This window comes from Scyliorhinus canicula, chromosome 4 (assembly GCF_902713615.1).
Source record: "Scyliorhinus canicula chromosome 4, sScyCan1.1, whole genome shotgun sequence".
NCBI classification, from domain to species: domain Eukaryota; kingdom Metazoa; phylum Chordata; class Chondrichthyes; order Carcharhiniformes; family Scyliorhinidae; genus Scyliorhinus; species Scyliorhinus canicula.
In genome coordinates, this window is record NC_052149.1 from 104,230,422 (window position 1) to 104,256,889 (window position 26,468).

The 26,468-nt window shown below is 51.1% G+C and overlaps 1 protein-coding gene across 2 annotated transcripts in view; it reads right to left on the bottom strand.

Moving 5' to 3' along the window:
* The window catches only part of vamp4 (vesicle-associated membrane protein 4), a 120,982-nt gene extending 110,731 nt beyond the window's left edge, over positions 1-10,251 (bottom strand). For both annotated transcript variants that reach the window (XM_038794955.1, XM_038794954.1), the window contains exon 1: positions 10,046-10,251. The gene's annotated coding sequence lies outside the window, so the exon portion shown is untranslated. The remainder of the gene's footprint in view (positions 1-10,045) is intronic.
* Between the last annotated feature and the right edge of the window lie 16,217 nt (positions 10,252-26,468).

Here is a 26,468-nt window from a genome sequence, read left to right on the forward strand (position 1 = left end):
AACCGTAGCAAATTGCTGTAATGCATCTTACAGATTGTTTACACTGTTTGCCATTATGTGCTGGAGGTGGAGGCAGTGAATGTTTAAGATGGATCGGACACTGCTCAAATGGGTTGCTTTGTCCTAGATGGTGTCGAGCTTCTTTTTTAAAAAATATTTTTATTCTTCTCTTTTTTCACATTTTCTCCCGAATTTACACCCACCAACAATAAACAATAATCAGCAACAGATATGTCAATCCCCATAACAATAACAACGATCCCATCCTCCCACCAACCCCCAAACATCAGCCTGCATGCTTACATAAATAAATGACAAAAAAGAAATCAGGGATTACCCATAGTCATCCTTAATACACACAGCCCCCCTCCCCCCCCCCCCCCCCCCCCCCCCCCCCTCCAACTAATGTTCGATGTTATCCAGTTCTTGAAAGTGCATAATGAATAATGTCCATGACTTGTAGAACCCCTCCATCCTTCCCCGCAGTTCAAATTTGGCCTTTTCAAGCGTTACAAATTCCAACAGGTCCCCCCCGCCACGCCAGGTCACAGGGTGGACCTGTGAGGCTGCTCTCCATCCCAGCAGGATCCACCTTCGGGCGATCAACGAGGCAAAGCCTACGATATCTGTCTCCGCACCCGTTTCCAACCCAGGCTGGTCCGACACCCCGAATATGGCCTCCCGTTGACCCGGGTCCAGTTTCACGTGCACCACCTCGGAAATTACCATAAAAACCTCCTTCCAGTACTCCTCTAGCTTTGGACAGGACCAAAACATATGAACGTGATTAGCGTCCCCCCCCCCCCCCCCCCCCCCCCGATGCTCACACACATCTTCTACTCCTTCAAAGAATCCACTCATCCTCGCCCTCGTGAGGTGTGCTCTGTATACCACCTTCAGCTGTATCAGCCACAAACTCGCACATGAGGTGGACGCATTTACACTCCGGAGCACATCACACCAGACCCCCTCCTCTATAACCTCTCCCAACTCTTCCTCCCACTTTGCTTTGATCCCTTCCAGTGGTGCCTTATCCTCTTCCAAAATAGCTCCGTACACCGCTGACACTGCCCTCTTCTCCAGTCCCCTTGTCGTCAGCACCTCCTCCAGCAATGTGGAGGCCTGTTCCTTCGGGAAGCTCTGTATTTCCTTCCTGGCAAAATTTCGAACCTGCATGTATCTAAACATTTCTCCCTGCTCCAGCCCATAATTCACTTCCAGCTCCCTCAATCCTGCAAACCGACTCCCAAGAAACAAATCTTTTAGCATCTTAATCCCCTTCTTTTCCCATTTCCGAAAACTTCCATCCCACTTCCCTGGCTCAAATCTGTGGTTCTCCCGAATCGGCATTTCCCTTGACCCTGCCCCCAACCCAAAGTGTTGCCGAAACTGCCTCCAGATTTTCAATGAAGCTATTACTACCGGACTCCCTGAGTATTTCCCCGAAGCTATCGGGAGTGGCGCTGTTGCTAGTGCTTTCAGCCCCAACCCCCTGCACAAACTCTCCTCTATTCTGACCCACTGGGAATCAACCCCTATGACCCAGCTCCGCACCTTCTCCACATTCGCCGCCCAGTAGTAGTACATCAGGTTAGCAGACCCATACCTCCTGCCTGCCTTCTCCTCTGTAGCAGCACCTTCCTCACTCTGGCCACCTTCCCTCCCCATATGAACGAGGTAATCCTTCCCTTAATCTCCCTGAAAAAAGCCTTTGGCAGGTAAATCGGTAAGCATTGAAAAATGAACAAAATCGCTGCAACACATTCATCTTAATCGGCTGTACCCGAACCGCCAGTGACAGAGGGAGACCATCCCACCTTGTCAGATCGGCTTTCACTCTCCCCACCAAACTAGTGATGTTGTACCTGCGAAGCCTCCCCCACTCCTAGGCAACCTACACCCCCAGATACCTAAAGTGAGCCCCTGCCCTACGGAATGGCAGCCCCCCCCCCCCCCCCCCCCAACCACAAAATACTCACTCTTGTCCAGGTTCAGCTTGTACCCTGAGAAAGACCCAAATACTCCCAGTAGCTCCAATATCCCTCCTATCGACACCCTCAGTTCCGTCACATACAGCAGCAAGTCGTCGGCATACAAGGACACCCTATGCTCTATTCCCTCCCACACTATTCCTTTCCATGCTCCTGAACTTCTTAATGCGATGGCCAACAGCTCAATCACAAGTGCAAACAGCAAGGGGGACATAAGACATCCCTGCCTCGTCCCACGGTGGAGAGAAAAGTATCTCGAGCTGATGTTGTTTGTGCGGATGTCGAGCTTCTTGAGTTTTGTTGGAGCTGCACTCATCCAGACAAGTAGAGTATTCGTCATCACACTCCTGACTTGTGCCTTGTAGGTGGTAGACAGTTTTTGGGATGTCAGAAGGAGGGAGTTATTCTACATAGAATTCCCAGCCTTTGACTTGCTCTTTTAACCACAGTACTTCTATAGTCGCTTTGATTAGGTTTCGGTTCCATGGTGTCCTCCAGGATGTTGATTGCGGAGATTTAGCAATAGTAACGTCATTGGATGTCAAGCGGAAGTGGTTTGATTCTCTTGTAGACGATGGTCATTGCCTGGCATGTAGTACAAATGTCACTTGCCATTTCTTAGCAAAAACCTGAAACTTATCCAAATCTTGCTGCATACTGATATTTGCTGCTTCAGTATTGGAGAAGTTGAGAACAGTGCTGAACATTGTTGTAATAAGATCTGGAGAAGAGTGGCCCAGGTGGAACTCAAACTGAACTTCGATGAGCAGGTTATTTATTGGTAGATGTCACTTGATAGCACTGTTTTCTGACATCTTCCACCATTGTGATGATTACGGGTAGGTTGATGGTGCAGTAACTGGCTGGATTGGAGCGGTCCTGCGTTTTGTTGACAGGACATACCTTGGCAATTTTCTACTTTGTGAGGTAGCTGCCACTTTTGTAGCTGTACCAGCTTGACTTGAGGCACAGCTAGTTGTGGAGCACAAATCTTCAGCACCACAGCCGGGATGCTGTCAGAACCCATACCCGGTTTACTCAGCTGTTCCTTGTTTTCATGTGGAGTCAATCAAATGGACCGCAGACTGGTTCTGTGATGGTGGGGATCTCAAGTGAAATGAGATGTATCATCCAATTGGCATTACTGGCTGAAGGTGGTTGCATATACTTCAGCCTTGTCTTTTACACACCGGGAAGGTGCTGTCCTTGAAACCTCTTTCTCTTCTTTTTTAAAAAAATTTAGATTACCCAATTATTTTTTCCAATTAAGGGGCAATTTAGTGTGGCCAATCCACCTACTCTGCACATTTTTGGGTTGTGGGGGCGAAACCCACGCAGACACGGTGAGAATGTGCAAACTCCACACGGACAGTGACCCAGAGCCGAGATCAAACCTGGGACCTCAGCACCGTGAGGCGGTTGTGCTAACCACTAGGCCACCGTGCTGCCCTCTCTTTCTCTTCTTAGTTTTTTTAATTTTCGAGCACCAGCCGTGACTGGATGAGGCAAAACTGCGGAGTTTTAATTTGCTCTGTTGATTGTGGGATCGCTTTGCTCCATCTGATTGGATGCTGCATTATCAGGTTGGCACCTTTCAGTATGACTGATGCTGCTCCTGACATGCTTAGTTACACTCCTCATTGAACAAGCGCTGGTCCAATGCTTGATGATAATATTATAATGGTAGAGAGTGAGGGATATGCCTGGTCAAACTGTGGCAGAATACAAAACTGCTATGGCTCATAGCACCTTATGGATATCCAGTCTTGAGTAACCGGACCTGTCTAAATCTATCCCATTTAGCACAGTGGTAGTGCCTCACAATACAATGGACGGTGTCCTCAGTGTGAATGCAGTACTTTGTCTCTACAAGAACTGTGGATTGGCCACTCTTACTGATAAGATAGGCAGAATCATTAACAGTGTGGAGAGAAAGATTTAGGGGGATGGCGAACACACAAGGCGATGAGGAACCAGCCACACCCGTACGAGATGGGCTGCCAGAACATATGCCAGACTACCACCCCCCGGGCTACCCAACAATCCTTCCACCCCCCCAAACCCACCACAAATGAATGGAGGGCCCATTCATTTATAAGATCAAGGGCATCTGCATTGGTGACAATACTTACATTGGTTGTATATAAAAAATCATTAGTTGTACATAAATATAACCGGGATCTCGGGTTCAAGTTTGAAAATGTACTAACTGTAGTTATATTATAAATGGTGTGTAGTCTCTCACACCCACTTACAAACCTGTAGCTAGTGTGACTTGTTATTCTGCACATTTTCACATAATCCCTACAGTGCAGAATGAAACAATTCAGTCCAGCGAGTCTATACCCCCCCTCTGAAAGAACACTGTATCCAGGCCCTGTAACCAATCCTCCTACAGTGCAGAAGGAAGCCATTCGGCTCATTTAGTCTGCACCGACCCTATCAAAGAACACCCTACCCAGGCCCACTCCCCCGCCCTATGCCCGTAACCCCATCGTGGGACAATTTAGCATATCCAATCCACCTAACCTGCACATCTTTTGGACTGTGGGAGGAAACCGAAACCCATGCAGATAGGGGGATAACGTGCAAACTCCACACGGACAGTCGCCCGAGGTCGTAACTGAACTCGGGTCCCTGGTGCTGAGGAAGCAGTGCAAACCACTGTGCCACCGTGCCGCTTTATAGCGTCTTTGAGGTCTTGGCGCTCCTGTGGTAGAAGGTCCCTGCATTCATTTATGGGGAGGGGTAGCCCAGCATACATTCTGGCAGCCTTCGGCTGTGTCTGGTTCCTCATTGCCTTGCACGTTCGCCATCGCCTCAAGCTTTCTCTCCAGACTGTTTCTGATTCTGCCGTCTTTTGGCTCCCCAGGCTGTTGCCTGGCATTCCTTATTCATTGTGATGGTGTTGAAGGGTCGGGGGTTAGGACCGTCTGGACCTGTAGACTTAATTACCTACAAAGACTCGCATTCAAAGTATCATATTGCATCTTTGACTGTGTCTATCTATATGTTTCTGGAACTACCTCTTCATTCACCTGAGGAAGGAGCAGTGCTCCGAAAGCTAGTGATTCGAAACAAACCTGTTGGACTTTAACCTGGTGTTGCAAGACTTCTTACTGTGCCCACCCCAGTCCAACGCCGGCATTTCCACATTGTGGGGACAAGGTAGAGATATAACCTACAACTCATTCACTAATCTCTGCTGACCTGCACACACGTGAAGATCAGGTGAAACAAAATCAGGCTCAGCTATGTTGTCCCCAATAGTCAACACAGCTGCCAACCAGCTCAAGAATAGTCATGTGGAAAACATAGTCCACTTGTTGTCAGCACCTTCAGGAAAAAAAAATTGGCAAAACCAAAACCTCCCTCAAAAAAAACCCATGGCACTATTTCAAAGCTGGCCTGTTGTCCTGGTCAGTATATATCCCTCAACAAATATCCGGTCATTACTTCATATTGCTTGTGGGATCTTGTTGTGGTCAAATTGGCTGCTGCATTTCCTACAATATAACAATGATTACAGACCAAAAATATTTAATTGACAATAAAGAACCTTGGGACACCTAGGCATAGTGAACAGGGAGCGAGATGGGATATGAGGTCTCTGTGCCCCCTGGGGAAGGGGGTTAGGAAAATCTCTGAGAAGGGGATGCGATGCTCTCTGTGACCCAGGGGGAAGAGGATGGAGGATTCTTTGCCCTAAAGTGGGGATGCGGAGGTCCCAGGGCCCCAAGGGGAAGGGGATTGAAGGACACTGTGCCCCAAGGGGAAGGGGATTGAAGGACACTGTGCCCCAAGGGGAAGGGGATTGAAGGACACTGTGCCCCAAGGGGAAGGGGATTGAAGGACACTGTGCCCCAAGGGGAAGGGGATTGAAGGACACTGTGCCCCAAGGGGAAGGGGATTGAAGGACACTGTGCCCCAAGGGGAAGGGGATTGAAGGACACTGTGCCCCAAGGGGAAGGGGATTGAAGGACACTGTGCCCCAAGGGGAAGGGGATTGAAGGACACTGTGCCCCAAGGGGAAGGGGATTGAAGGACACTGTGCCCCAAGGGGAAGGGGATTGAAGGACACTGTATCCCAAGGGGAAGCGGATTGAAGGACCCTGTGTCCCATGGGGAAGGGGATTGAAGGACACTGTGCTCCAAGGGGATGGGGATTGAAGGACACTGTGTCCCAAGGGGAAGGGGCTTGAAGGACACTGTGCCCCAAGGGGAAGGGGATTGAAGGACACTGTGCCCCAAGGGGAAGGGGATTGAAGGGCACTGTGCCCCAAGAGGATGGGGGTGGGCGATTTTATGCTTGCCTTACGTATTTTCTTTTCATGCATGGAATGATCTGTCTGAGCTGTACACAAAGAAAAGTGCTGTACAGGAACAGGCCATTCAGCCCTCTAAGCCTGTGCTGACCATGTTGCCCATCTAAACTAAAATCTTCGACAACTCAGGGGTCCGTAATCCTCTCTCCCATCCTATTCATGTATTTGTCAAGATGCACCCACTACCCTCTGTGTAAAAAGCTTGCCTGTCTCCTCTAAACCTTGACCCTCGTACCTTAACCTATGCCTCCTAGTAATTGACCCCTCTAACCTGGGAAAAAGCCTCTGACTATCCACTCTGTTTATGCCCCTCATAATTTTGTTGACCTCTATCAGTTCGCTCCTCAACCTCCGTTGTTCCAGTGAGAATAAACCAAGTTTATTCAACCTCTCCTCATAGCTAATGCCCTCCATACCAGGCAACATCCTGGTAAATCTCTTCTGCACCCTCTCTAAAGCCTCCACATCCTTCTGGTAGTGTGGCGACCAGAATTGAACACTATACTCCAAGTGTGGCCTAACTAAGGTTCTATACAGCTGCAACATGACTTGCCAATTTATATACTCAATGCCCCGGCCAATGAAGGCAAGCATGCCGTATGCTTTCTTGACAACCTTCTCCACCTGTGTTGCCCCTTTCAGTGACCTGTGGACCTGTACACCTAGATCTCTCTGACTGTCAATACTCTTGAGAGTTCTACCATTCACTGTATATTCTCTACCTGCATTAGACCTTCCAAAATGCATTACCTCACATTTGTCTGGATTAAACTTCATCTGCCATCTCTCCGCCCATGTCTCCAAACGATCTAAATCCTGTTGTATCCTCTGACAGTCCTCATCACTATCCGCAATTCCACCAACCTTTGTGTCGTCCTCAAACTTACTAATCAGACCAGTTACATTTTCCTCCAAATCATTTATATATACTACGAACAGCAAAGGTCCCAGCACTGGTCCCTGCAGAACACCACTAGTTACAGCCCTCCAATTAGAAAAGCACCCTTCCATTGCTACTCTCTGCCTTCTATGACCTAGCTAGTTCTGTATCCATCTTGCCAGCTCACCTTTGATCCCGTGTGACTTCATCTTTTGTACCAGTCTGCCATGAGGGATCTTGTCAAAGGCCTTACTGAAGTCCATATAGACAACAACCACTGCCCTACCTGCATCAATCACCTTTGTGGCCTCCTCAAAAAACTCTATCAAGTTAGTGAGACATGACCTCCCCTTCACAAAGCCGTGCTGCCTCTCGCCAATACGTCCATTTGCTTCCAAAGAATTCTCTCCAGTAATTTCCCTACCACTGACGTAAGGCTCACCGACCTGTAGTTCCCTGGATTATCCTTGCTACCCTTCTTAAACAAAGGAACAACAGTGGCTATTCTCCAGTCCTCCGGGACATCACCTGAAGACAGTGAGGATCCAAAGATTTCTGTCAAGGCCCAAGCAATTTCCTCTCTAGCCTCCTTCAGTATTCTGGGGTAGATCCCATCAGGCCCTGGGGACTTATCTACCTTAATGTTTTTCAAGACACCCAACATCTCGTCTTTTTGGATCTCAATGTGACCCAGGCTATCTACACACCTTTCTCTAGACTCAACATTCACCAATGCCTTCTCTTTGGTGAATACTGATGCAAAGTATTCATTTAGTACCTCACCTATTTCCTCGGGCTCCACACATAGCTTCGCTCGCCTGTCCTTCAGTGGGCCAACCCTTTACCTGGCTACCTTTTTGCTTTTTATGTAAGTGTAAAAAGCCTTGGGATTTTCCTTAACCCTATTTGACAATGACTTTTCGGGACCCCTTTTAGCCTTCATGACTCCTTGCTTAAGTTCCTTCCTACTTTCCTTGTATTCCACACAGGCTTTGTCTGTTCCCAGCCTTCTAGCCCTGACAAATCCCTCCTTTTTGTTTTTGACGAGGCCTACAATATCTTTTGTTATCCAAGGTTCGCAAAATTTGCCGTATTTATCCTTCTTCCGCACAAGAACATGCCGGTCCTGAATTCCTTTCAACTGACGTTTGAAAGCCTCCCACATGTCAGATGTTGATTTACCCTCAAACATCCGCCCCCAATCTCGGTTCTTCAGTTCCTGCCTAATATTGTTATAATTAGCCTTCTCTCAATTTAGCACATTCACCCTAGGACCACTCTCATCCTTGTCCACCAGCAGTTTAAAACTTACTGAATTGTGGTCACTGTTCCCAAAATGCTCCCCTACTGAAACTTCTACCACCTGGCCGGGCTCATTCCCCAATACCAGGTCCAGTATAGCCCCTTCCCTAGTTGGATTATCTACATATAGTTTTAAGAAGCCCTCCTTGATGCTCCTTACAAACTCCGCCCTGTCCAAGCCCCTAGCACTGAGTCCCAGTCAATATTGGGGAAGTTAAAGTCTCCCATCACAACAACCCTGTTGCTTTTACTCCTTTCCAAAATCTGTCTACCTATCTGCTCCTCTATCCCCCGCTGGCTGTTGGGTGGCCTGTAGTAAACCCCCAGCATTGTGACTGCACCCTTCTTATTCCTGATCTCTACCCTTATAGCCTCGCTGCCCTCTGAGGTGTCCTCCCACAGTGCAGCTGTGATATTCTCTCTAACCAGTAGCGCAACTCCTCCTCCCCTCCATCCTGCCTGAAACATCTAAATCCTGGAACGTTTAGCTGCCAATCCCATCCTTCCCTCAACCAGGTCTCGGTAATGGCAACATCATCATAGTTCCAAGTACTAATCCAAGCTCTAAATTCATCTGCCTTACCTGTTATACTTCTTGCATTAAAACATATGCAGGGGGTGTAGCGGTCTCGGCACCCCCGGGGAAGGGGGTGGGGGGTTGTGGAGGTCTCTGTGCCCTCGGGGAAGGGGGTGGGGGGATGTGGAGGTCTCTGCTCCCCCAGGGAAGGGGGTGGGGAATGTAGGGGTCTCTGCATCCCCAGGGAAGGGGTGGGGGATGTGGGGGTCTCAGCACCCCCGGGGAAGGGAGTGTGTGGAGGTCTATGTGGCCCCGGGGAAGGGGGATGTGGAGGTCTCCGCACCCCCAGGGAAGGGGGGAGGGATGTGGAGGACGCTGCACCCCCGGGGAAGGGGGCAGGGATGTGGAGGTCTCTGCACCCCCGGGGAAGGGGGGGGGGGGTGTGGAGGTCTCTGCACCCCCGGGGAAGGGGGGGGGGGTGTGGAGGTCTCTGCACCCCCGGGGAAGGGGGGGGGGTGTGGAGGTCTCTGCACCCCTGGGGAAGAGGGGTGAGATGTGGAGGTCTCTGTACCCCCAGGGAAGGGGAGTGGGATGTGGAGGTCTCTGCACCCCCAGGAAAGGGGTGGGGTATGTGGAGGTCTCTGCACCCCCAGGAAAGAGGGGTGCAGAGACCTCCACATCCCCCATCCCCTTCCCTGCGGGTGCAGAGACCTCCACATCCCACTCCCCTTCCCTGGGGGTACAGAGACCTCCACATCTCACCTCCCTTCCCCCAGGAAAGGGGGGGGGGGTGTGGGGGTCTCTGTGCCCTCCGTGGAAGGGGAGGGGGGGATGCGGAGGTCTCTGCACCCCAGGAAAGGGGTGGGGTATGTGGAGGTCTCTGCACCCCCAGGAAGGGGGAGGGGGGGGGGGGGGGGAGTGTGGGGTCTCTGCACTCCCACTCCCACCCCCGGGTCGGAGCTCTCTATGGTGGGAAGAAGTCTTGTGCTCTCTGCAGGATGCCCCCTCCCCAACCATCTCCCATCCTTACCTCCCGCCGCCTCCGCTCCAACCAAACACCTCCGACAGAGGGGAGGGGGGGTCGGCCCTGCCGGCCAGCGGGTATCTCCCAGCCCCCAGCCACGGGTTATGGTATCTCGTCCGCCCAGAAGTTTCCTTCCCGATGCCGCGAACCCTCTTCACCGGGCCCCAGGCCGCAGGAAGCGAGAGCGGCCTCAGCTCGCGAGAACTGCACAAAGCCCGCCCCATCTCCATGGTAACAGGGGGTAAGGAGGGTGGGGGTCGAAGGATGGTTGCGATAAATGGCAGATTGTTTGGGGGGGGGGGGGGGGGGGATGAGGGAAGAATGTGGGGGATTTATGAGGGAAGAATGTGGGGATTTATGAGGGATAAATGGCGGGTGATTGGGGGATGATGGAGGGGTGAATGGGGGTGGGTTGGATGGGGATGAATTGGGGGAATTAATGGGGAGATGAATGTGAGTATGGGGATGATTTGGGAGTGAATGGGCACTGGGGGATGAAAGAGGGCGGGTTGCAGGAGACGAGGAGAATGGCCAACCGGGTGCCTTTGTGAACAGGACCTAAATTCTGCAGGTGTGCACAAGGTACTCAGGCAGATCACACAATTCTCACATTCTCCACCACTCCTAGATGCCCGGGCTCTTTGCTGCTCCAGCTCATCTCAACGGGTGAGTGATTGGCCATAAGTGGTACCTGCTGAAAAGGTGGCTGAGGGCATCAATCAGGTGCCCGAAGACAGACGCTGAGCACAGTTACAACTACCGCCACGTATCCATAAGGACCATTGGGCTGCTGAATATAACATTCAGATGCCTCAACTTATCTGGGGTCACCGCTGCAGTTTCTGCCTGAGCAAAAATCATAGTAGGTGTCTACTGTGCTTTTCACAATCTCGAGCTCTCAGGGGGAGCCTCTTTTGCTGGAGGATGAGGATGCTGCAATATCTGCCTCAGACATGGACACTGACGAAGAGGATGCAATTAGGAACCTTCAGGGGCGCAGGGACACCCTGGTTCAGAGGTTCTTCAGGTAGACTGGCACGTCCTGCCTTCCTCCAAACCAATTCCAAACAGATAACACTCATCCTTTCCATGAGCCCATTCCCTTTGAAATAATATTTGGCATCCCGGACCTCTGTCAACAGGCAATGATGAAGGTCCCGGTGGATTGGAAATTAGCAAATATGACACCACTGTTTAAAAAAGGAGGTAGGCAGAAAGCAATTATAGCCCAGTTAGCTTCACTTCGGTAGTAGGGAAGATGCTGGAAGCTATCATCAAAGAAGAAATAGCGAGACATCTGGATGGAAATTGTCCCATTGGACAGGCACAGCATGGGCTCATAAAGGGTATGTCTTGCTGAACTAATTTAGTGGAACTTTTTGAGGACATTATCAGTGCGACAGACAACAAGGAGCCAATGGATGTGGTATATCTGGATTTCCAGAAAGCTTTTGACGAGGTGCCACACAAAAGATTGCTGCATAACGGGGCAGCACGGTAGCATTGTGGATAGCACAATCGCTTCACAGCTCCAGGGTCCCAGGTTCGATTCCGGCTTGGGTCACTGTCTGTGCGGAGTCTGCACATCCTCCCCGTGTGTGCGTGGGTTTCCTCCGGGTGCTCCGGTTTCCTCCCACAGTCCAAAGATGTGCAGGTTAGGTGGATTGGCCATGATAAATTGCCCTTAGTGTCCAAAATTGCCCTTAGTGTTGGGTGGGGTTACTGGGTTATGGGGATAGGGTGGAGTTGTTGACCTTGGGTAGGGTGCTCTTTCCAAGAGCCGGTGCAGACTCGATGGGCTGAATGGCCTCCTTCTGCACTGTAAATTCTATGATTCTATAAGATTAAAGATGCATGGCATTAAGGGTAAAGTAGTAGCATGGATAGAGGATTGGTTAATTAATAGAAAGCAAAGAGTGGGATTAATGGGTGTTTCTCTGGTTGGCAATCAGTAGTTCGTGGTGTCCCTCAGGGATCAGTGTTGGGCCCACAATTTTTCACAATTTACATAGATGATTTGGAGTTGGGGACCAAGTGCACTGTGTCCAAGTTTTAAGATGAGTGGTAAAGCAAAAAGTGCAGAGGATACTGGAAGTCTGCAGAGGGATTTGGATAGTTTAAGCGAATGGGCTAGGGTCTGGCAGATGGAATTCAATGTTGACAAATGTGAGGTTATCCATTTTAGTAGGAATAACAGCAAAAGGGATTATTATTTAAATGATAAAATATTAAAACATGTTGCTGTGCAGAGGGGCCTGGGTGTCATAGTGCATGAGTCACAAAAAGTTGGTTTACAGATGCAACAGGTGATTAAGAAGGCAAATGGAGTTTTGTCCTAGAGGGATGGAGTTTAAGACTAGGGAGGTTATGCTGCAATTGTATAAGGCGTTAGTGAGGCTACACCTGGAGTATTGTGTTCAGTTTTGGTCTCCTTACCTGAGAAAGGATGTACTGGCGCTGGCTGGAAGGTGTGCAGAGCAGAATCACTAGGTGGGGAACTAATATCGATCCGGTCTCATAGCGAAAAGAGGGAAAGGGTGGAGAGGGAGAGATTAGTGGAGGAGATACTTCGGGTGGATAGGAGTTATGCGGAGACCCCGGACGCAGGGCTCCTGAGGGAGCGCCATAAGCTACAGACAGAGTTTGAATTGCTGACCACAGGGAAAGCGGTAGAACAGCTGAGAAAGGCTAAGGGGGAGGTCTATGAGTATGGGGAGAAAGCGAGCAGGATGCTGGCGCACCAGCTTAGGGAGAGGCAGCTAGGGAGATTGGTGGGGTAAAGAATAAGGAGGGTAATTTGGTCTTGGACCCGGGGGGGGGTGAATTAAGTTTTTAAGAAATTCTACAGCAAATTATATGAGTCGGAACCCCTGACCGGAGCGCAAGGGATGAGGCAATTTCTGGACCAGTTGAGGTTCCCGAGGGTGGAGGAGGGCCTGGTGGAGGGGCTGGGGGCCCCGATCGAGATAGAAGAAATTATTAAGGGGCTTGAGGGCATGCAGTCGGGCAAAGCTCCGGGACCGGATGGCTTTCCGGTGGAATTTTAAAAGAAATTTTCAGAGACATTGAGCCCACTGCTAATGAGGACCTTTAATGAGGCGAGAGAGAAGGGAATCCTCCCCCCTACAATGTTTTAGGCCTCGATCTCACTCATTCTTTAACGGGAGAAGGACTCTGAACAGTGTGGGTCTTACAGGCCAATCTCGCTTCTAAATGTGGATGCCAAGCTATTGGCTAAGATCTTGGCCACAAAGATAGAGGATTGTGTCCCAGGGATGATAGGGGTAGACCAGACTGGATTTGTTAAGGGCAGGCAACTTAATGCTAATGCGCGGAGGCTTTTCAATATTGTTATGATGCTCTCGGAAGGAGGGGAAGCAGAGGTTGTGGCAGCAATGGATGCAGAGAAAGCTTTCGATCGGGTGGAGTGGGAGTACCTGTGGGAGGCACTGGGTAGGTTTGGGTTTGGTGAGGACTTTATTCGGTGGTTGCGATTGCTGTACCAGGCACCTGTGGCAAACGTGCGCACGAACTGGCTTAGTTTGGGGTATTTTAAATTGCACCGGGGAACGAGGCAAGGGTGCCCCCTCTCCCCGCTATTATTTGCTGTCACCATTGAGCCGCTGGCCATGGCGTTGAGAGCCTCAAGGAACTGGCAGGGGCTGGTTCGGGGGGCGGTGGGTGGAGCACCGGGTCTCGCTCTATGCAGATGATCTCCTCCTGTATATTTCGGACCCACTGGAGGAGATGGGGAGGCCATGCGGATCTTGAAGGAATTTGGCAGTTTTTCAGGGTACAAACTGAATGTGGGGAAGAGCAAGTTGTTTGTGATCCAGGCTAAAGGGCGGAGAAGAGACTGCGTGAGCTGCCGCTTAGGAGGGTAGAGAAGAGCTTTCGCTACCTGGGAATACAGGTGGCTCGGAAGTGGGATTCGTTGCATAAGCTTAGTTTGACTCAGCTGGTGGAACAAATGGAAGGGGACTTTAAAAGATGGGACATGCTCCCGCTGTCACTGGCGGGGAGGGTACAGACCGTGAAAATGACGGTCCTCCCTAGATGTCTATTTGTATTTCAGTGCCTTCCCATCTTCATCCCTAAGCCCTTTTTCCGGTGGGTGAATAAGATCAACTCGGGATTTGTGTGGGCGAATAAGACCCCGCGAGTAAAGAGAGTGTTGCTGGAATGCAGTCGGGGGGAGGGTGGGCTGGCGTTGCTGAACTTTTGCAACTACTACTGGGCGGCCAATATAGCCATGATTAGGAAGTGAGTCTTGGGGGAGGGGTTGGCATGGGAGCGGTTGAACGCGGTGTCATGTAAAGGCACCAGTTTGGAAGCGCTGGTAACGGCACCTCTGCCATTCTCGCCGGCCCGTTACTCCACAAGCCCGATGGTGGGGGCGGCACTGAAGATCTGGGGGCAGTGGAGGAGACACAAGAGGGTGGAAGGCGCGTCGGTCTGGACCCCGATATGTAATAACCACAGGTTTCTACCGGGTAGGATGGATGGCGAGTTCCAGAGCTGGCAGAGGGCAGGTATCGAAAGGGTGGGTGATCTGTTTATCGATGGGAGCTTTCCCAGCCTGCAGGCGCTGGAGGACAAATTTATCTGCCGCCAGGGAACGACTTTAGATATTTGCTAGTGCGGGCCTTCCTGAGGAAACAAGTGGTGGCCTTCCCGCTCCTGCCGCCACGGGGGATACAAAATAGAGTAGTTTCCGTTACCTGGGTGGGGGTGGGGAAGGTGTCAGGAGCTGTTGGAGGTGGAGGAAACCCCAGTGGAGGAGCTTAAAGGCAAATGGGAGGAGGAGAGTTAGAGCCGGGTCTGTGGGCAGAAGCACTAAGTAGGGTCAATTCCTCCTCATCATGTGCTAGGCTCAGTCTAATCCAGTTTAAGGTGGCCCACGGGACACACATGACGGCGGCGAGGATGAGCAAGTTTTTCAGGGTAGAAGACAGATGTACGCGGTGTGCGGGAAGCCCAGCAAACCATGTCCATATGTTTTGGGCATGCCCAAAGCTTGGAGGGTTCTGGCAGGGATTTGCCAAGGCAATGTCCAAGGTGCTGGGTACGCGGGTGGTGCCGAGTCCAGAGGTGGCGATCTTTGAAGTGTCAGAGGGTCCAGGAGTTCAGGGAGTGAAAGAGGCCGACGTCCTGGCCTTTGCCTCCCTGGTAGCCCAGAGACGGATCCTGTTATTGTGGAGGGACTCAAAACCCCCGAGTGTAGAGACCTGGGTTAATGACATGGCTGGGTTTCTCAGCCTCAAGAAAATAAGGTTTGCCTTAAGAGGATCAATGCTAGGGTTCTCCCGGAGGTGGAAGTCGTTCTTCGACTTTCTTGGAGAAATTTAAAATGTCGGCAATAGCAGAGAGGGGGGGGGGGTATAAGTGCTACTTTATGTTATTTCTTGTGGTTTGTGAAGATAGAGCTGATTAGGGAAATGTCTTTTTTCACCATGTTAATGTTCAATGTTTACTATTCTTATTTTTGTTATTGTTATAAAATTTTACAAATACTGCAATCAAAATATTTTTAAAAAAGGAATTCCCTGCCCAGTGAAGCAGTTCAGGCTCCTTCATTAAATGTTTTCGAGATAAAGATAGATAGTTTTTTGAAGAATAACGGGTTATGGTGTTCGGACGGGAAAGTGGAGCTGAGTCCACACAAGATCAGCCATGATCTTATTGAATGACGAAACAGGCTTGAAGGGCCAGATGGCCTACCCCTGCTCCTAGTTCTTATGTTCTTATTATGTTATATGACACCAGTGCAGCACGTAGGACATTTGTGGCTTGATTGCAAACATTAATTATGGTGAGAAAATTAACATGAAACAAATCAATGCACTTTGGGGTGGTGCGGTGGCTCAGTGGTAAGAATGGCTGCCTCACAGCTGCAGGGACCCGGGCTCAATTCCGGCCTTGGGTGACTGTGTGAAGTTTGTACATTCTCCTCATGCCTGCGTGGGCTCCTCCGGGTGCTCTGGTTTCTTCCCGCAGTCCAAAGATGTACAAGTTAGGTGAATTGGCCATGCTAAATTTCCCCTTAGTGTCCAAGGATGTGCAGGTTAGGTTGGGGATAGGGTGGGGTGGAAATGGGTGGAGTGCACATTTGAAGGGTCGGTGCAGACTCGATGGGCCAAATGGCCTCCTCCTGGACTGTAGGAGTTCTATGAAATCCATCCAGATCATTGACATAGTTTTTCAAATGAGAGAAAACAATAGCATCCAGTGTGGACCCCTGTTTGTGACTTGCGTTCTCGTTTGCGGGTGCTACTTTTAGGTAAACGCTCTCCCCCGCCTCCCCCTACTTGCTAACAGTGGCACTCAAGGCAGGTTGATGATTTCATTGTCCTATTGGTGCAGATGACTTTGAGGCCGTCCTCTGGCGGGACCTGAGCAGGCAGTGCCTGAGAGGGATCAACCAGCAACATCGACGTCAATCCTTAGTCACGGGCAGCACGGTAGCATTGTGGATAGCACAATGGCTTCACAGCTCCAGGGTCCCAGGTTCGATTCCGGCTTGGGTCACTGTCTGTGCGGAGTCTGCACATCCTCCCTGTGTGTGCGTGGGTTTCCTCCGGGTGCTCCGGTTTCCTCCCACAGTCCAAAGATGTGCAGGTTAGGTGGATTGGCCATGATAAATTGCCCTTAGTGTCCAAAATTGCCCTTAGTGTTGGGTGGGGTTACTGGGTTATTGGGATAGTGTGGAGGTGTTGAACTTGGGTAGGGTGCTCTTTCCAAGAGCCGGTGCAGACTCGATGGGCCGAATGGCCTCCTTCTGCACTGTAAATTCTATATAAGTCACCATGTACTCGGAGGATGGAGAGGCAACTGGCAGAGAGACAAAGGAGTTGCTGTCCCCACCTGGGCTCCTTGAGAAGAGTCCACAGAGATGACAGTCACCGCATCCACCATTCTGGTTCTTACCCCCTGCTCAATAATGAAGGATGGACGGCCATCGGTAACACTGGTTGTCGGCTCCTCCCACAAAGACATTGACCTCCTGAAGTTAGTGCCTGTGTGAGGGCTTGCAGGTCTCTGCTCAATCCCAGTATCGTGTCATTGTGCTCCTGGAGCTGCCTCTCCGTGCGGATCACCACTCTCTTAATGGATGAGGCTGTGCACTCAGAGCTCAAGGTCACCACAGCACTCATACTCCGCAAGGACTCCTCCATGACAGACACCATGGCATGCAAACCCTTAGGGATCTCCGCTAGATCTCCCCGCAGACCCCGCTGCATATTCAGCATTTTCCGCCTTGTGGATGACTCCAGAGGCTCATCATCTTCCTTAGATTCAGCATGTTCCTTGTCTCCAGCTGTCCACTGACAGCTGCCGCACTGGGCCTCCACTATCTTCCTCAGCGGGTGTGATGTACCCTAACTGCTGTGCCCTAACAAGTCATTGGACATGGTCACGCCATTAGCATACCAGTATGTGCGTTGATGCTGAGATATAGTGTGCCACAGGTGCATTCCTCAATGTCTCGGGTGTCAAGGGAGGGTCATTGAGTCCTGGCTGGCTATTTTGGACTGTTCTCCTGAGGGATAAAAACAATGGATAACATACATGACTCATATCACACAGATTAAATTCTCAGCACATGCTGCTCATCGTGATTTGTCTCAGTTACATTGAGCTGTCTCAATGGACAGGTTGGGTGTCTCAATGGACAGGTCGTTCTGATGGATGAAACACTCATTCATCACTTTCAGCCTGAATCTGTCACACCGCTGCCCACTGGGCTTTTATGCTCTTCAGAAACACCAGCCTCTCCACGACTTGATGACCTGTCTCCTCACTCGCTTTTGTGTTGCATGATTCCCCAGCTCCTGGCTGGTCAGGATCGCCAGGATTGGCATCTCATCAGTGGCAGATCGCTCACAATTGTTGTGGCTTGATTTCTCCTGCAAGTCAGGGCAGAGATCCATTGAGTGCTGAAACCTTCATCTGCAATCCTTGACCATGCTGCACCCCCCAACTCAAAATACCTCTGTGAGGGTTGAGCATGTTACCACCCCTTTGGACTGAACCTTTGATGGGCCAAAGGCTTCCGATTCATCTCTCCAGCCTTGAGATGCACCAGCACACGTGTGCTCTGTGGCTATCTGCAATTCACACACTTGTTCTCAACAATCAATGGGCACCCTCAGTGCCTCATTCAGCACAATGTCCACTTATCACTCACCCATGCCGAAGGTGGCTGAAGATTTTCTGGCAGTGCACCCAGGTTCTCCGGACAAGGCCATGGTCGTTGACCTCTGCTGCCGCCTTGATCCATGCCTTCTTAGTGACGTCTCATGGTCTCCTCCTTCCATCCCATGGCACCAGGATGTTGTGGCCATCTGGGATGGCCACTTCCAACTAGGTACAGAGAAACACGCAAAGCCTGGCGGGTAAAATGGACAAGCCAAGACTCAGGCAGGCTCAGAGCCTGAAATGCATATTCGTAAGCAAGAAGTCCAGACGGTATCGAAACTCTGTCAATTAGTATTTTAATGGGGCCGATTAGCATTTGATGGCCCATCTTCACCAAGACATAGGACTGGTGCTCAAGCAATCGGTACAGTCCCAGACATTTCGGCGCCACTCCCTGTTCAAGGGAAACGCAAATAACGGGGTCAATGACTGCTTGGGACACGCCCAGCCATCCAGATCCCTGCCCACTTATTGACTAAGGAATCGAACAGAGTGATCAGGGATCACCCAATCAGTAAGGCCCAAATCGAAGGACCGCCCCAAAGAGCGCGAAAACCCCCCGATTATAAGAAGAAGAGTTTGCCATATATTCGCTCTCTCTTGGTCCTGGTACCCCAGTCACGGCCATCGCCAAGTGTAGCAACACCAGAAGCAAGTACAAGTTCAACGCCCGCTACCAGACGGATGAGCCCAGCTGAGCAGCAGTTACTCCTTCGAACCCGAGAGATCCAGAATAGAACAGCAGCCACTGTTTTCTGACCTAAGCCGGGTGCCCGAAGTTAAGAACAGTGTAGTTAACTAGTAGTGTTTATGTTGCATGACTAATTGTGTGTAAATAAAGTACCCTTGACCTTGAACTAACTAACTGGTGTTTGGCTCTTTGATCGATAGCTGGTTGAAACTTGTCGTGGTTATTGGTCAGAACATTGAATGCAGGAGTTGGGACGTCTTGCTGAAGTCGCACCAGGCCACTCGGTAGCTCAAGTGATTAGCACTGTGGCTTCACAGCGCCAGGGTCCCAAGTTCGATTCCACGCTGGGCCACTGTGCGGAGTCTGCACGTTCTCCCCGTGTCTGCGTGGGTTTCCTCCAGGTGTTCCGTTCCTCCCACAGTCCAAAGACGTGCAGGTTAGGTGGATTGATCACACTTAATTGCCCCTTAATTGGAAAAAATGAATTGGGCACTCTAAAAACAAATTTTTAATAAATAAATAAATACCGGATGGCTGATCGCTGGTCAAAGGCAGACTATCTCAAGGTAGGTCCGTCAAACTCGAGCATGACTCACTGGTACCATGATGTGTTGGGTAAGCTGGGTCTGCAAGGACTGCGTTTACTGCAGCAGTGAGAGAGATAGGCTTCCAACACTTGAAGAAATGCAACTCTATTTTATTGAACTCTTACTATCATACATACTTTAACTGTGGGTTGACACTATGCTGAGTTGACTGGAGACCTGAGGCTAAGCTGACCAGACTATCTCACTACCACATGGTGTATGTTCTAGTTTTAGCTCATGGGCTCTGACTGTCTCAGAGGCTGGACCCCAAGAGAGTGGGAAAACTAGTGCCCTCTGGCTTTATAGTGGTCGTGTCCTGTCTGGTGATTGGCTGCTGTGTTCTGTGTGTTCATTGGTCATCCTGTGTGTCAATCAATGCCTGTCTGTGCACCATCATATACTTGTGTGTATATTATGACACACATCTTTTCCCAAAGGTCGGGAAGTCTAAAACTAGAGGGCAGAGGTTTAAGGTGAGAGGGAAGAGATACAAAAGGGTCCAGAGGGGCACTTTTTTCACACGGAGGGTGGGGAGTGTCTGGAACGAGCTGCCAGAGGCCGGATACAATTTTGTGTTTTAAAAAGGATTTAGACAGTTATATTGGAAAGCTGGGTATAGAGGGATATAGGCCAAATGTGGGTTTTTGGGACTAGTTTAGTGATAGAAACTGTGCGGCATGGACAAGTTGGGCAGAAAGGCCTGTTTCCATTTCATTTGATACCTGGCGATTTTCTTTGTTCTTTATAGGAGACAGGTTTAGATAAAGGATCTGGATCGGCGCAGGCTGAGAGGGCCGAAGGGCCTGTTCCTGTGCTGTAATTTTCTTTGTTCTTTGACTCTAAGCATTAGGACATAGATAACACAGAAAGAAAGGCAAATTCACTGATTGCCATAATTGGAACAGAGCCACAGAAAAGACAAAGTAAAAGAAAAAGGCAACAATGTCCATCCTCTCCGTTACTGCCTCCACCAGGGTTCTGAGGCAGCCATCGGGGAAACGGGACGCTTGCTCTCCACCGGGGCTTCCCTCCCGTTTGCTGTGACCTCCTGCAACAGCCATTCTATAGCCACAGATTCATTAGCGGCCTGTGGATGCTGCTTTTAAAGTTTGTGGTGGGTTGCCATTGTTCACGGCACCCGCCGTGTGCCCGCTCCCTCCAGCCCCGCTCATACAATGCGGACGTAATTCGTGGCAGCCAGCATAATATCATAAGTTTTTATTGGAGTTAGGGAAGACCAGGATTTGTGGCTCTTCCAGTTCTGCTTGCTGATCACCATACCAAGTGTGAAATTCTACCCATGTTGTGTCGGTGGTGGAGGCAGTGAATGTTTAAGGTGGTGGATAGTATACTGATCAATTGGGCCGCTTTGTCCTGGATGGTGTCAAACTTCTTGAGTGTTGTTGGAGCTGCACTCATCCAGGCAAATGGAGAGTATTCCATCACACTCCCGATTTGAGCCTTGTGTATAGTAGAGAGTCTTTGAGAAGTTAGGAGGTAAATTACTTGGTGCTGAACATTGTGCAATCATCAGTGAAAATCCCCTCTTCTGACTTTATGATTTTCAGATTATGACCCTGATCTAAATTCCTCCCCATGGATAAACTATTTTCTGTCCACTCTATCAAATCCTCTAATAATCTCAAACACTTTAATTAGTTTATCCCTTAATCTTCTTCACTCGAGGAAATACCAGTCTGGTCCATGCACAATGTCCTCATAATTTAACCCCTTTGGATCTTTATTTACCATCTGTTTTTCTTACCAATACCGCAAGGCCCTTCTTGCAGCTGGGCAGGAAAAGGAACTTGCTGCTTCGATTGATGGTTCTCAAACATCTTTGTCCACACACCACATGGTGGGGCAAAAGACCCTGCAGGCTCCCTCATAGCCCTACTCCATCTGCTTGCCAGTGCAAAAAATTATCAGGATTAATGGGAACATATGGAAACTGTGAATATTTCACTGCTTTTTCACAAAATAATGTAGCAGATTTGTGTTTTTAAATTTAAAAAAGAATAATTTTTATTGAAAAATTTTGTATTTATACAACAGCATCGAACCATAATAAAATACCAACAATAACATAATAATAGCAATCATAAACATTCGCCCCACCTCAATGAACAACACAACATATTAACAACAACTTAAATTAACACAATGTTAAGTTACATAACCATAGGAAAAAAAACTACAATAAGGAAAACCACCCCCCCCCCCCCACCCCCGAGTTGCTGCTGCTATTGACCAAGATACCTATCTTTGAGCCAGGAAGCCCAGAAAAGGCTGCCACCGTTTATAGAACCCTTGTATTGATCCTCTCACGGCAAATTTGACCCTCTCCAATTTTATAAATCCCGCCATGTCACTGATCCAGGTCTCCACACTTGGGGGCCTCGCATCCTTCCACTGCATCAAGATCCTCCGCCGGGCTACTAGGGACGCAAAGGCCAGGACACCGGCCTCTTTCGCCTCCTGCACTCCCGGCTCCACCGCAACTCCAAAAATCGCAAGTCCCCACCCTGGTTTGACCCTGGATCCAACCACCCTCGACACCGTCCCCGCCACCCCCTTCCAGAATTCTTCCAGTGCCAGGCATGCCCAGAATATATGGACATGATTCGCTGGACTCCCCGAACACCTGATGCACCTGTCCTCACCCCCAAAGAATCTACTCATCCTACTCCCGGACATGTGGGCCCAGTGCAGCACCTTGAATTGGATGAGACTAAGCCTCGCACATGAAGAGTAAGAGTTGACTCTCTCCAAGGCATCTGCCCAAGTCCCGTCCTCTATCTGCTCCCCAAATTCCCCCTCCCATTTAGCCTTCAGCTCCTCCACTGACGACTCCTCCACCTCCTGCATTACCTTATAAATGTCAGACACCTTCCCCTCTCCGACCCACACCCCCGAAAGCACTCTGTCCATCGCCCCCCGCGAGGGCAGCAAAGTGAACTCCTCTACCTGTCGCCTAGCAAACGCCTTTATCTGCAAGTATCTGAACATGTTCCCTTGGGGGAGCCCAAATTTATCTTCCAGTTCCCCCAGGCCCGCAAACCTCCCGCCAATAAACAGGTCCCTCAATTTACTGATGCCCACCCTTTGCCACCCTCTAAATCCCCCATCAGTGTTCCCCGGGATGAACCGATGATTTCCACCTAATGGAGCCTCCATCGAGACCCCTGTTTCCCCCCTATGCCGTCTCCACTGTCCCCAGATTCTTAGGGTTGCCGCCACCACCGGGCTTGTGGTATACCTCTTAGGAGAGAGCGGCAACGGCGCCGTTGCCAAGGCACCCAGGCTCGTACCTCTACATGACATCATCTCAATTCTCTCCCCCCCCCCCCCCCCCATCACCCATTTACGCACCATTGACACATTGGCCGCCCAATAATACCCCAAAAGGTTGGGCAGCGCCAGCCCGCCTCTAGCCCTCCCTCGCTCCAGGAAAACCCTCTTCACTCTCGGAGTCCCATGTGCCCACACAAAGATCAAAATACTGCTAGTCACCCTCCTAAAGAAGGCCCTGGGGATGAAGATGGGCAGGCACTGAAAGAGGAACAAGAACCTCGGAAGCACCGTCATTTTGACGGACTGAACCCTCCCCGCCAATGACAATGGCAGCATGTCCCACCTCTTGAACTCCTCCTCCATCTGATCCACAAGCCTGGTGAAATTATGCTTGTGAAGAGTCCCCCAGTCCCTGGCCACCTGCACCCCCAGGTACCTAAAGCTCTCCCCTGCCCGCCTAAGCGGGAGCCTACCAATTCCTTCCTCCTGGTCTCCAGGGTACACCACAAACACCTCACTCTTGCCTAGATTTAGTTTATAGCCTGAAAAGGTCCCAAACTCAGCTAGCAGCTCCATCACCCCTGGCATCCCTCCCACTGGGTCCGCCACATACAGTAACAGGTCATCGGCATACAACAACACCCTATGTTCCTCCCCACCTCGCACCAAACCTCTCCACCTCCCTGAATCCCTCAACGCCATCACCAACGGCTCGATTGCCAATGCAAACAACAAGGGGGACAGGGGGCAACCCTGCCTGGTCCCTTGGTAAAGCCGGAAGTACTCCGACCTCCTCCCATTCGTGACCACACACGCCATCGGGGCCTCATGTAGCAGCCTCACCCATCTAATAAACCCTTCACCAAATCCAAACCTCCCCAACACCTCCCATAAGTACCCCCACTCCACTCTATCGAAGGCCTTCTCCGCATCCAGCGCCACCACTATCTCAGCCTCCCCCTCAATCGCCGGCATCATGATGACATTCAACAATCTCCGCACATTCGTGTTCAGCTGCCTTCCCTTCACAAAACCTGTCTGGTCCTCGTGTACAACCCCTGGCACACAGTCCTCTATCCTGGTGGCCAGGACTTTTGCCAGCACCTTGGCATCCACATTAAGGAGAGATATGGGCCTGTATGAACCACACTGCTGGGGGTCCTTGTCCCTCTTTAAGATTAACAAAATCAGCGCCCGTGACATCGTTGGGGGCAAAGTTCCCCCTTCCCATGCTTCATTAAGTGTCCGCACCAGCAAGGGGCCCACTAGGTGCACAAACTTTTTATAAAATTCCACCGGGAACCCATCCGGCCCCAGCGCCTTCCCTGACTGCATCTGCCCGATCCCCTTAACTAGCTCCTCCAGCTCAATCGGCGCCCCCAACCCCTCCACCTGCTCCTCCTGCACCTTCAGGAAACATAGCCCGTCGAGAAACCTCTCCATTCCCCTCCTCTCCACCGTTGGCTCCGACCGGTACAGTTCCCCGTAAAAGTCCTTGAAGACCTCATTCACCTCTACCCCCTTCCGCACCACATTCTCACTCTTGTCTCTCACTCCAGCAATTTCCTTAGCCGCATCCCGCTTGCGGAGCTGATGAGCCAGCATCCTACTCGCCAGGGCTGCCCTTTCACAGTGCCACCTGGACATTGCAGCGGCACTCCAAAGCGTGGTCCAGTACCTAGGTCACGGCTGAGGGTGTCGGCAGCATTGCCCAGGTGCTGGCCGACATGGCAGAGACCCAGAGAGAGGTGGTGCGGTCACTGGCTAATGTGACACAGACCCAGACATGGTGGCACAGTCATAGCGTGATGTGGCGCAGCCCCAGAGGGAGGTGGTCCACTCCCTGTGCTCCATGGGTGCGAGTATTGAGACCCTGGTTGACACTACAACGGGTGTCCAGGACTGGCAACACCATGTGGTGGGGAGCCTCAGAGCTTAGCTCCGCTCGCACCCCGTCTCATGGAGTAGCCGGGGTCCATCAGCCACCCGAGGGAGGAAGAGGTGATGGGGTCCGTGCCGGTGACTTCTGCAGGGGAGGTGCCAGAACATCACAACACCACAGGCACCCCCTCCTGTCTCTGGTGCATCTGGGGGGCAGAACAGGGTGGCACCTGGACACCCGAGTGGCTGCCGAGCCCCTCAAGTCCCAGTCGCCCCAGAAGACAAGTGCCAAAGCAGACCCTGATGACAGGGTGGCAATCGCAGCAGACCACCTCCACTCTTGATATGCCACCTGGGGATCCACCTGGGCATAGCATTGGGGCCTGTAAGGCCAGAAAGGTAGACACCAGTTAAGTTGACACGCACACATATAATAGCATATGGGGCTAGGGCACAAGGTGTATATACTGCTCACTCGTTCATGTTAAACACATGTTTACAATGTTACAACCTTCCTTGGTGCTCTGTCAGAAGGGTGTGAGGGATGGGTCCCCCCTCCCCCACACCGCAAGTTTTCAGTGGGACAATGTGATGGAAGGGCAAGTTCGCATGCGGAGATCACCCAGTTCAGGGTGGATTGTGCTACTGTGGGCAGGACATTGTCAAACGGTGCTGTGCACCAGAGATCATCGCAGAGCGTCTTGTCATCATCCTCCATCCCATGGACCAGACCCACTGTTACTGCCAACCCAGGGTCCCCACCCCGTAATGAGGCAGGTAGGAATCACGAGGGGGTTGCAAGGTTGGGGGGGGGGGGGGGGGGGTGCGCGGGAGTTGCACTGGGTGTTAATGGGAGGGGGTGGTGGGCCAATGTGGGGAGGGGGTGTCTGTGCCACTGGCCAGGCCCCTAGTTGGTGAACCTAGAGGTAGTTAAAGCGTCCTGTGCGCACCGGCCCAGGTGCACATGTTTTGTGGCCTCCTGTGCCTGCCCAGGCCAACGTCCTCTCCATCCTCTGCCTCCTGCTCATCGAATGAGGCTGGAGGTCATCCTCCTCTTCCAGCACGTCGCCCTCCACTGTGCGATCTTGTGGAGGACCCAGCCGGCCACCATGACTTGGAAGACCTTTCTAGCGCTATAGTGGAGGACCCCTCCAGAGCAGTCCAGGCTCCCAAACCGCATCTGCAGGGACCGCTCAGTCAGCACCCTGGTTGCTGCTTGAGTGTTGTTGTAGCGGGTCTCTGCGTTGGTCTGCGGCCTCCGGATAGGTATCATCAGCCACGACCGCAGTGGGTAACTCCTGTTGCCCAGGAGGCCATCCCCCAGATGGGTTGTGCCTCAAAGAGGTCAGGAACATAGAACGGTACAGCACAGAACAGGCCCTTCGGCCCTCGATGTTGTGCCGAGCAATGATCACCCTACTCAAACCCACGCATCCACCCCATACCCGTAACCCAACAATCCCCCCATTAACCTTACACTACGGGCAATTTAGCATGGCCAATCCACCTAACCCACACATCTTTGGACTGTGGGAGGAAACCGGAGCACCCGGAGGAAACCCACGCACACACGGGGAGGACGTGCAGACTCCACACAGACAGTGACCCAGCCGGGAATCGAACCTGGGACCCTGGAGCTGTGAAGCATTTATGCTAACCACCATGCTACCATGCTGCCCCAATGGTAGTGGGGAACCATCGAGTGTTCCAAGGTGAAGGTGCCGTGCACATTGCCTGGGTATCGGGCACAGACGTGCATGATGTGCAGCTCATGGTC